The sequence below is a fragment of the Anas acuta genome, chromosome 7, assembly GCF_963932015.1.
Source record: "Anas acuta chromosome 7, bAnaAcu1.1, whole genome shotgun sequence".
Lineage (NCBI taxonomy): Eukaryota > Metazoa > Chordata > Aves > Anseriformes > Anatidae > Anas > Anas acuta.
The window spans coordinates 35386535-35398960 of record NC_088985.1 but is presented as its reverse complement, the minus strand read 5'-3'; the positions used below and the strand labels follow the sequence as shown (position 1 = coordinate 35398960).

Genomic DNA, 12426 nt, shown 5'->3' with positions numbered 1-12426 from the left:
AGCTTGAGCCTTGCCAGAGCGTGTGTGTGCTGCTTTCTTGGTCGCAGAGGTGCTGAAAGTTACAGCCGCACACTGCTAGACCCAGCGGAGCTGCCCAGTGATGAAAAGCCCTCTTAGCTGTGCTGGCACGCATCTCCTCCGGGTGCTTTGAAGCCCTGCGACTTCTACCTCAGCTGGCTCCACCGCCGTGGCTGCTCCGGGCCTGGTGTCCATGATTTGAGGTGCTGCCAGGGCGTCCTGACTGTTGCAACAACACACACCTAGAGATTAAGACGGAAATTTTAATTGTGATACGCCTTGAAAATCATTTTTGAGATGCGGTTGTTTGAAAAGGCAAGAGGCACACATAACATGACAGCTCTCATATTAAACAGAAATTACCAGGTTACGAGCTAGACAAGTAAAAGTGGCCTCGCCTCTCGCTTTCAGAGTGAGTTTCCTTTCCAATTTTTATGGTTTCACAATTGCATTTTCCAGTTGCCAAAATCTCCAGCTCTTGGCTGCTGCCCGAAAGGACCCCATGGATGACATGGAAAACTGACTGAAGTACCGGCCTCAGCAAGATAGGAAAGCTGGTTTTGCTTTGTTATCCTAGAGGGGAATAACGTCTGGAAGGTTAAGATCTAGTCTTATAGGTTTTGACAAATGCCTAAAATTCAATGTCTGTGTAAGTTTTTTGCAGAGTCAAGGCCTTTGTGTATCTATCTACAGGGCAGACAACGAGGTGATGGTGTGTAAAGGCAAAGTCCATATTAGTGTGTGTGGGGAGCCTTGTAAATCTCTTTTAGATATTAGGTGTTAGCTGCAAGAACAGCAGAAAAAAAAGAAAAAGAAAACCCTAAAACTGCAGTCCAAAATTCTTCACCTTCAGTTAAAATAACTTTTCTGCCAGGTTTTATTTTTGCTACTGGTTGCAACTGCCTTGGCTGTAATGGAAATAAATTACAGGAGGAGATAACATTCCTTGTATCGTGCCTTAACACTGATCTCTCCAACATGCCTCCTGTTTTCAAACTCATTTTCAAACACTGTCTTCTTTCAAACTATTGGACCTTATGTGGCAGATATTTATGGTCTGTGTATACTCACCTTCTCGTCTGACGATTATTCCTATCAGCTCCCCTGCAGATAGCCTGGCACGAGCTCTCCGCGTCCACAGGGCTCCGCAGATCCCAGCCAAAATACACCAGCTGAGGACATTATGCCTGCTTTTCCAACCATTTTCACATCATTAACTCTCAAGTTCGCTGGTGAGCAGCTGGTGGCTTCTCATCTCTTGCTTTCCTTGAGATTTTTGGGAAGGGCACATCCAGCCACAAAGAGCATCTTCAGCCTAATGGCTATATGGCTGCATTTCGGCTGCTTTTCACCTTGCTCATGGCACAGGAGCTGCATCTCCAACCGCATGTGAGCAACCACAGCAGCCCAGGCCTGTGTTTATCTGCTGCTTCCACCGTCAGCTGCCGCCGATGCTGTTGATCACGAAATTCTGTTTTAAAAAGGCTGAATTCACATAAGGGCTTATTTGGTCTGCCACCAGCCTCGTTCAGACCTCACATATCCTAATCCTGACAGATTTATCACTGGCAGTCTCTATGTTTTTAACATGTCTCATATTGCCAGTGCAATTTGTCCAAGGACTCCAGCTGGGCTTCACTTTGTCGGAGAGCTGGCGGGCAGCAGCATCGGGGCACGAGGACAGGGTGCTCGCACCAGCTGAGCCTGGCATCTGAGGATGTGCCTGGGGGAGGATGAAGGGCTGGGTGCTGCCTCGACTCTGTACCCACTCAGATTTTGCTCTTCATGTTACATGCACTTGAGTCTCATTTAGCCTTTCAGATTATTCCCAGGAAAAAATGTGTCATCTCCAACATTTTACAATACCAAAAGTCTAAGTCCCACCTGCAGAGGCTTCTCTTCCACCCTGCTGAGTGACCAGGGCAAATCTATGACAAACTGATTAAAAAAGGCATGGCATGAGTAAATCTGTTAAAGGCTTGCAGTTGGTTCTTTCTAGGACAGCACAACAAAAAATCTGTTTTCTTTCTGGTGAACACCAGAGTGAAATGCTTCAAGTGCCCAATTGAACAAGGTTGGGCATCTTTAAATGTCCCTTTCAGCCCAAACTGTTCTATGAACTGTATTCAGTCCTTGTCTTTTTGATAAAAGGGTCACACAATACCCAAGGAAAGGTGCTGTTTTCTCAGTAGACTTCAGACTCAAGGGGAGGTCTTTAAAAGATGTTTAGATGTTGAACTTAGCGATATGGTTTAGTGGAGGACTTGTTAGCATTAGGTCAGAGGTTGGACTCGATGATCTCGAGGTCTCTTCCAACCTAGACAATTCTGTGATTCTGTGATTCTGTGATTCTGTGTTTTGTTTATTACCCGCTGTGATTTGGATGCTCAGCTAGACGGACGGTGCCTATCTGTCTGGTAATGCTATTCTCTTTGACCAGTCCTACAATGCATTGTCATTATCTCAAAATAGCACTTTTATGCCTTTTTTTTTTTGGTATATTTTTTCTCATCTGCATTTTTAAGTTTGTGATTGTCTTTTATAATGAAGTGACTGGTGAACTTACTACTGGGGGATTCGTGTATTACTGACCCTACTGTTAAAATTATCAAGAAAAATGGTGTCTAAGGTATGATATTAAACTGCAGAGTTACCCTAATGTCTATGAATTCACACTGGGGTGTAGGCAGTGCTACAACACCACTGCAAAAAGAACTTGAGGTGCATGGAAGGCTTGTGTTAGTGGAAGAGGCCAAATGGTATTTGTTGAAATGAATGAATGTTCTCAGCATTAGCTATTTAGTGTCACATAAGAGTTGGAGAATACATTGATACTGAGTGTGGTGTTGTCATCGGTGTTTCAGAAAGTGACTTGATCATCGGCATCATCTAATCAGAAATGTTTGCTCCTCTGTTAAATCACTTCATGTTGTTTAATTAACTTTTTTATACCACATATAAATGGTGTTGCTTTCCTCCATGATTTGCAACTAGGATGAGAGATATTGGGTTGGAGCAGGGGTAGAGGTTGTCCATCCACTAAGTCACAGTGATGAAACCATCATTTGGATGAACATATCCTTTCTCATCCAAAATATATGAGCTAATAAGGCGAGAAGTGGAATGTTTCATGGCCTGTTATGCATGCTGGATAATACACAGCAAGGCGTAAAAAGCTGGATGCAGAATTTGGCACAAAAGGATCTTTAGCTAGTTTATTCTGAGATATTTGTCAAGACAAACAGTGTCAGTGCTTACAAATCTAGTCTAATGGTATATGTCAGATGCATTAACTGAAAAACATTTTTCTGACAGTGGTGAAAGTTTGCTGTTTTCTTGCTTCTATTTAATGTTTTCTAATTCTGAAAACAGCTGATCAAGCAAGAGAAATAAACTTCATGTGTGACTGCTTACCTTTGAAAGAACATATCAGAATATAAACATCACCAAATCCAAGTGTTTATGGGATTTTGTTTTGATATAGTGATGTAAAAAAAAAAATAAATCAAAAAATCTGGACTTTGTCATAATGCTACACTAAATGAGGCGAGCATATGGGCCTGGCCACACGTGGAGCTGGGCATCACCACTGTCCTTACTCAGCAGTGCTGTCTGTACACGTGCTGCAGATCCTCTCTTACTTCCATGATTAGAAGATGTGAGGAGGAGAGCAATTCTAGACTATTTAATTTGCATTCCTTCTCTGCCACTGAGAGCACTGCTATGACAGCTATAGCTGGGAATGAAATTTGGCCCCTGCAACTTCTCGGGAAGGATAAAGCATCTCATTTGGACTCATGTTCTTTTGTGAACTGGAGGTCATAAAACTGTATTCAGGCTAAAAACCGCTTGTGCCTTTTGACACAGACTTTAAAGCATGAGATAAACATTTCAAGTGAAATTGTATTTATGGGTTCATGTATTGCCTCTTCAGAAAGGAAAATTTATCCCACAGAAGAGATACTTTGGGTAAAGATGTGTGTTTGAGGGGAAATGCAGTGTCATTGCAGAACTCTTTATCCTTTGGAAAGGAGGAGCTTGTCTATTTTGCATTATACAAAATAATAATATAATTAAAGACTTGTTTGTGAGTCTGATCTTTAGTTGTGATAATTTGTCTCACCTCCATGGATGTGGCTCCTTTGTACAAATTGGTGTTAACACAACTTTCTGTGCTATTCATTTGGAGTCTGCCTGAAGGGATCCGAGGACGTATAGGTCTGATGAACAAAGTCCTGTTGGTGACATGGGAAGATATCCTGGATATTCTTCCCACCCTGAGGAAAGAGGAAGAATAAATGTTCGTTACTCCTGTCACAGAATCACAGAATCATGTAGGTTGGAAGAGGCCTCCAAGATCATCAAGTCCAACCTCTGACCTAACACTAACAAGTCCTCCACTAAACCATATCCCTAAGCTCTACATCTAAACGTCTTTTAAAGACCTCCAGGGATGGTGACTCCACCACTTCCCTGGGCAGCCCATCCCAATGCCTCACAACCATTTCAGTAAAGAAGTTCTTCCTAATATCCAACCTAAACCTCCTCTGGCGCAACTTTAGCCCATTCCCCCGACTTTCTGTCTCATCTCATGAAGAACTTGTGAAAGTCGAGAGTTATGGGCCAATGCAGTGCATATGTTCTTGTAAGGTTGCACACATAAACCTGAACAGGGTAGGTGGCTTCAAGAACATCAAGGAACCCTGAGTTTTGATGGCTCTTCCTGTTTTTTGGAAGATGAATGACAAAATTTGGTGGTAACTTATGTCAGCATGGGCACACTTAACTGTTCATTGTCCTCACTGTATAATGCAGGTAGCAGGTATTCCCCTCACAAACAAAAACTCATGATGGATATTAACTCCTCAGCTCAGTAGCTCATTTGCTAGGATTGGGAAAGAACCACAAATGGTTTCCCATGAACATTCACCTAAATTAATACTGAAATTTGCTTCAGCTGGGTTTGCTCTGCTTTCAGTGTGATTTCCCCGAGAACATCTGAATGAATGATTTGTGTGCATGTGACGAGGACAATTCAAACTCCCACTCAATAATTTTATTCACTGGTGATTGTATATTGTATACAGGATAGAACGTCCCTCAATACAGTTACACTAAGGATTCCTTGTATTCAGTGAGGGAGGCTATTAAATCATGGTGGGGGGGGGGAAAGAAAAAAGAAAAAAAAAAAAAAAAGGATTGTCCGGTACCTTTTAAAAGACTGAGAGGAAACTGTATTTTGGGGAGTAATTTTGAACTGAATTCAGTGGAAAGTAACATTTCTCTGGAGGGGAGCAGCTGGAGAGGAATGCTGGATCTGGGTTTTCTTGTTATTATGTGAACTCATCACTGAAAAGTGAATGCGTTCACTTTCTCTGCTTTTTTTTCTTTGACATTGGAGCTCTGTGCTGTGGTTGTGTCTGTTCTTGTAAAGCACAAGTTATTATTTCTCCACCCAAATCAGTGTTTTTGTTAGGTGCTGCCCCTCTGAAGGGTGTGAGGCTGAGTTTACAATCTGAATGGGAATCTCTGGGACTGGGATCCTCTGTTGGGAGGGAGCAGCAGTTTAGGAAGAAGCAGATGCACCCAGTAGCACCTGTGCTGCATGCTGGGCTGATGCTGAGTTAAGATAGGACGTCCTTCGTTATGGCATCCTGGAAATACCTGTGTGAAAGGTAGTGTGCAACCCTTGATACTTTTTTTCCTCTTCTTTGTCTTTTCCTGTTTGTTTTCATGAAACAGAATGGCCAGGACATTTTATATGGTGTGCATCAGGACTTGGAAACAAAGAAAGCTTAAGATAAGGTTTCCAGTAAGAGGACAAAAGTTCTCCAAAGCCGTCATGTTTCTTCTTTTTTAAAGCTGCTTTGGGTTTGAATATTGCATTTATAATTTGCCCTCTCTTGTAGAAATCAAGCACTCAGCTCTTCCCCAGGGGAACCTCGGGGTAACCACCCATCACCTGGGGTGCCCTCCAGTTCAGTGCTGCTCTGGTTTTAATTTCCCAAATTTCAAAATGTTCTCTTCTAGAAAAAAAAAAAAAAAAAAAAAAAGGCAGCTCTGTCTTTGGACTGGTCCTGAATAGCAATTCCTCAGTCACACACAACAGCATCGCAAATGAGGCTGGGCAGCTGTTTCCTAAATATAGTATACATCTATATCCTATACCCGGTAATAAAGCTTGGTTTTCACCATCTGAAAAGTCCTGCAGCCTCCCTGCCCCCTCCTGCAGTCGGTGGCAAATGTTCTCCCAACTCCACTTGTCACATTTTGTTCTGGAGAACAGGGAGGATATTGAGATATACTGGCTTCTTTCCTTGAGTGCATTTCAATATGTATTTTGTATAATGAGAGCCCAAATCCTTCTCGCATTACTTATGCTTTAATCACACTGTGCTCTCCCAAGATTGCTTTAATCGCATTTGCATCAGCAGGGGTACCTCTGTATGATGAGCAATATTTCATCTTGCAAACAGAGGAGAAGCCCGATCCCGGGCGCATGACAGGGAAGGAACTGGCTGTCCTGGCTTTCTTACAGCACAGCTCTCCAGTGGAGAGTGGTGCAGCATCCTAATTTGAGGGGTAGATATTCAAGAATTAGGGAGAACAAAAGCTATTTTTAAGGTTTTCTTGAGGATCTGTCAAGTGTGATAGTTCCCTTTTAATTTTCGAGCAAATGGCTTTTTGACATGTGTTAACTCCAAAGAAGTGCAATGCTGCCGAGTGCAGCAGACATCATTTTGTAGTTTAGCCATGACATTACTGTATATGAGAACTGAAAAGTTATATAGATATTACACCAATATATAAACCATGTGTGTTAGAAAGACAAGTTCAGTTTTGAAATATTTGACTTAGCTATGCTTTTCACTTTCAATCTGTGCCAAACATGTGCTTGAATGACTGATGGAGTCATATGGTTCCCTGAATAAAGCACTTTATTGTGCACAGACTTAGAGCCTTCCAACAGTTGTATTACAGAAGCTTGAAGATTAAGATGATCCAACTGCTTAGGGGGTATGTTTCACAATGAACATTTTCTTTTTCTTTTTTTTTTCTTTTTTTTTTCTTTTCCCCGTCTCTATTTTTCGCCTTGAAATGTGTCACTGGTTTGTCCAGCTGGCCGCGCAGTGACACTGACCACAGCAGCCCTTGCTGGTGAAGAACAGCGAGTTACCTTCAATTTGCAGCTTTCACTCCCGTGTCCACGTTGAAATGCTGCACACGTGATTTCGCCAGAGTTTATGGGATGTCGGGGAGGGGGGAGGGCTGGTTCCTGTTGCAGATTATTTCCTCTGCAGGACTGGATTTAGGAAGGGAATAACTCCTGCAAGAACAAGTGATGACAGGAGACAGTCCTTAGAATTATAAAACTGAAATATTAAAAAGCGTGTTTTTCAGGCTGTTTAGTTAAAGGGAATCAGTGTCTCAAACTCCGATTTCTCATCTGAGCAGTCAGTTCTTGTGAAGCTGCTTAGTGTGAAAGATCAAGTGGACACGCTGCAAAATCACACCCAGATTAGCTTGAAGTTGACAAACGTGTCAAGCTGGAGAGAGGATCCTTTTTCATTAGACACAGGAAGAACAGAAAATTAAACTCAGAAATGCGTGGAGTCATCTTGCTGTTGTCTGTGCTCAGGTTCAGCAAAGACCTGTGCTGACTTTTGATGTTCTAAAAATCTGGTACATGAGAAGTAATTTTGCAATGTGAAGAAAAGGAAAGATTCATGCCCAAGAAGATCCATGGAATGTTTTTTTGAAAGTTACTCGTGCTTAAATGCCTGAGGTCTTGGGTGTAGGAAGGGGGAAGGAGTGAGAGCAGGAAAACATTGTGTACCATTAGCTGGCTTTTTTTAAGAATTATTTTTCAAGGCAGGCCATGAAAGAACTAATTTAACTAGATTTTGTGGAGAGAATCAATGTATTGCTCAGATGTGCTAAGGTTAGTTTAAAAGGTAATTTATGGTTCAGAACTAATAAAAACTTTACTGCAAGAGATAAGATTTTTATTTTATGCACAGTCAAACCTTGCTCAGCCTTTTGTGCTCACACACAGACGAGGGCAGGGTCTGGCATACTGTGTACTCTTTTAAAGCCAAGTAAGTGCTGTTAGCAGGTAATGGGAAAAAATCAGGCTGGTGGGGCTGTAAAATTTGAGGACAGACAGTTGGCTTTAAGGCAAGCTACTCCTTATTGTATCCTATGCAAGTTACAGGGTGTGTTGGGTCTGTCTGGGATGGAGTCACTTTTCCCTGCAGCACCCTGCTTTCTTTAAACACTTTGACCACTGTGCACTGGAATTCTTAGATTGTTTTAGTTTGCAGCATTTTAATATTTATTATTACATAGTAATATAATCTGACTTATTGTTACACTCATCGGTGACAATTTATTATTATTCCTATCTCAAAGAGAGTGCCATTCTTGAAGATGGCATCAGCAAAACTTGTGATCTGTGCCTGGCTAATGTATGGCTTGGGTAATGTTTTTGCTTTTGCTGGAAGATGTAGTGAAATAGAGAACAGGAAACACACCCCACACACCCTGGATAGATAGTTGAGATTAATTTAATTTAATTTAATTTTTATTTTTGTGTAATATAGTCTGATTCCTAATACTAATAATTTCCATTTAAAGCATTTTTTTTTCTTGATTCAGGAGAGCTGAATGTTTATTTGCTCAGAAGCTTTATATTCCAATCTAATTTTATGTATGGCCACTTTATACTCTTGCCATTTATAAATACATCATCACTGGTGATGTAAACACCATGAAGCTAAAGGACAACCATGGGCCCTGTCATCTGTGCTTTTCTAGATTGTGCAATTAATTCTTTTAGTTATCCTTTTGCAATTCAGTCTTTCTACTTCCCTGATTGCCCTGGCAGCCTTTCTAATCTACCAGTTCCAGGCTGAATTCATCTTTTGTGAACACAGGTGATAAGAAATGCCCACACTATTCCAGATGTGCTTGTACTGGTATATACTGGTCTGATATTCACTGGACACACCTCTTCTGATGCATTGTTCCAGAGCTGTATTTGCTTCATATGATATCAGTGCTGGATGGCTCCTATACTGAATATCATGTACAGGTCCTTGTTTCATTTTTCAACACTTTGCCCCGGCCTTCAAGTTACCGATTCTTTTGTGTTATTCCTGCCCTTTTCTGTGCAGTTGCCATCTCCTAACTTGGAGCATTAGGTGTGAGGAGGATGCTTGTGGACATTGAGTAAAGGTTGCTGATGGAAATACTAATACTGATCCTAATGCATCGTCTTCATGAACCTGGTAGAAATCTTCCTTTGCCGGGCTGGTTGTCGAGTTGTGCTTGGTGGGTAATCCCTATACCTTGTCCAATTTCACTCCCTTCTTAATTTTCCTATGTTAATACTCATTTGGAAGGGCTTGGTCCTCTATTCTCAGTGTGTGAGCTTGGTAATTATGGATTAAATAATTGTATTTTGAGTCTGGAGGTGATAACAGGGCTGTCCCAAATAAGACATGCAAGATTGATTGCCAGTGGGTGCTGGAGGCAGCCATGGTTCCAGCCCTTCCTCCATAGCCAGAAATGCCCCATCTAAATCATGGGTCCCACTGGCAGCGAGCTAAGCTGAGGAAGATGAAGAAAATGAGGGAAATAGATGAAGAATGCCATTTCTGTCTTCCATGATATTGCCAAAGCCTGTGATACAGAGCAATGCCATTAGTTGCTCTCCGTTTGCTGAAAGATTGCTCAAGTCTATTGCTCTTTTCTATCCTGAGATTATTCCGGTGATTAGCTGCTTTGTTGCAGAGAAAAAGTAGATAGGCTGCAACTTCCAACTCTAAGCCCATTTGTAATATGGAAGGCAACACGAGGATAATTTAATTTATCTTTTTTATTTTCCTTTATCTTGGCTGGTGGCAGTGCACAGTGCATGGGGGGCTGCGGTTGGGGCCATGGCCGGGCATCCTGCGGCACTGGGGAGTGGGTGATGACTGTGATGGGTGCAGGAGCTGCAGGAAGGCAACACAGAGCCATGGGTTGGCTTTACGGTAAAGCTGTAGGTTAAGAGATGGGTGGTGTGCACCAGCTGCCCCCCGTTTGGCTGCTTTTTGCCATGCCATGCCATGCACAGGCAGCGTGAGCAGGGATGCGTGCTCCGGGCAGGCAGCTCTGTCCTTCCCCTCCAGCCCATCTCATCCAGAGCCACTCGGTCTGGGGAGCGCTCGTCTCTTTGTTTATCATAAGGATGAATAAATTGTGCTGCCTGACTAAAAGCGTATTAATTTTAAGTAAATGGGAATCTGAAGTGTGTCTGGGCTTCTTCAGGAGGCAGTGGCTGTTAAACAGAGATGTCACATCACATGCGTGGAGTTTATTTTGCACAGAGCTTGGGGGAACCGAAATACAAAGAGAAAGATGACAACTATTCTTAACTACTTGGCCAACAAGTCCTTGCATGATATTGCGAAACAAAAAAAAGTTGTAGAAGTACATTGCAGGTGAAAAATGTGTAAGCAACACAAGAGTCACTGACAGATAACATCTCCTCATCTTGCTATTTGTACAAAGTGTCTTTTATATTCCTGAAAAAAAAAAAAAAAAAAGAAAATAAAAAAAAAGAATAAAGGGCTCTACACCAGCTTGTGGGCTGCTCGTGGATCAAAAACATTACCTTCAGTGCAGGCTGAAAATAGAAAACAGATAGACCCGACTGTGAAGTTTTCCATGTGAACAAGTGGGAGACGAGCTTGCACCAGGAGGAACCAGGCAGAATTTCACTGAAATGGAAAATGAGTAGGTGAGGAAGAAGGTGCATGTGACACAAAAGATGGGAAGCCTGGGTCCAATAAAAGCCTCTAATAATGCAGATGGTCTGATTTTCTTCCCCTCTCATGACACGTTACTGAAATTTGAATTCTCTGATTTCCCTTATTACACTATTTATATTGCTGCAATACCAAGAGTCCTGGTAGAGAAGAAGCCTCCTTATTAAAGTAATGCAAACAACTCTAATGGCTGCAGCTTCAAAGAAATCTTAATGAAAATGGGTAAAAGAAACAAAGAGTGGCAGAGAAGAAATACCAGCACATCCATGCATGTGAAGAACCGTGGCACTGGGAGCTCATGTGAAGTGACCAAGGAGATCGAAACCCTCTGTAGGCATGGACCTCCCTTTCCATCCCATCACACTCTTCTCCTGGAAGCTCTCTGGGAGGGCTGCCCTGACACTCTGTGACAGGTGGCCAACAGAGGACTGGAAGTGTTTTGCTCATCCAGGAACTGATGAAGTGTCCCTCTCTGGGACAAATCTGGTGTTTCACACTTGGGCTGAGTCAAGGACCATGTGTGCCAAGGGCATTGCTTCAACTCTTCAAGGCTGCCAGCAGCCATCCCACCTTCCTACCGAATCTGAAGCCCAAACCACAGCTCAGATTTGGGGCTGCTCTGGGACTGCACGCCAGTTTCTCCCATTTTTTTCAAGGCTTCAAATTCAACCTCTATGACTATTTAATTTTTTGCCTGTCTCTATTAAGTCTGTCAGGTTTTGTTTGTTTGTTTGTTTCCTTTTCCTGACTTTGAGTCTTTCTCTACCTAAGTCTCATGACTGTGTCCTATTGTTCTGCTGGTCTGGTGGCCCGTTAGATGCTGTCGTCTTTCCCATCTCAGATAGATAAGTGGGAGTCATTCATCATCAGCTGTGATCCCCTGTTTTTTTTCAAGGCATTCTTTGAAGCTTTGCAATCAGACTTCAGAATCCTACATAAAGGATTTACTTTGTTTTTTATCTTCCTCCTGTTTTTATATTGAAAAACGGATCTAAAGTTTGCCTGTCTGTTATACAGATTGCTCGATTTTGTAGTCTTTCCGAAATATGCGTAGCATGTTAATGTAATGACCTTATATTAAAAATGAAAAAAAAATAAAAAATCACTATTTCATTTACAAAAGAAACTGTAACTTGTCCTCACACTGAGGACATCTGGGAGTTGAGCAAATACATAACGTTGGGCATATGCTTAAGGGCTTTCCAGAAGGAGGCCACACCAGTCGGACGCAGTGCATTCTCTGCCTTTGCAGGAAGCTGTGATTTTTATCACACGCAATAATTTAAATAAAAACATTCAGATAAGCAGCAAAATGTTTGGCTGAAGGAAAGCATCTAGACAGAAACTGATCTCATATTTTCTAAAGGCTACAGCTTCAGAAGAGTTTGCGAGCCCTAAAGCTTGTCTGTTCTGCTTCCCCCGAATAAATTATCTTTCCCAATAAAGATATTACTGCTGCCTATAAACCTGTCTTGATGTCTGTCTCCAGACTATCAACACTTCTACACAATATGCATTTTCCAGTGTGCCCATAAATAAGCATGTGTGTAAGATTAAATTTGCTCATTGTAACCTTGCTTCTTTATGCACCACA

General features: G+C 42.0%; 1 protein-coding gene across 1 annotated transcript in view; it reads left to right on the top strand.

The window, feature by feature from the left end:
- Positions 1-12426, top strand: part of ADAM12 (ADAM metallopeptidase domain 12) — a 184648-nt gene that overhangs the window by 1742 nt on the left and 170480 nt on the right. The window lies entirely within an intron of this gene.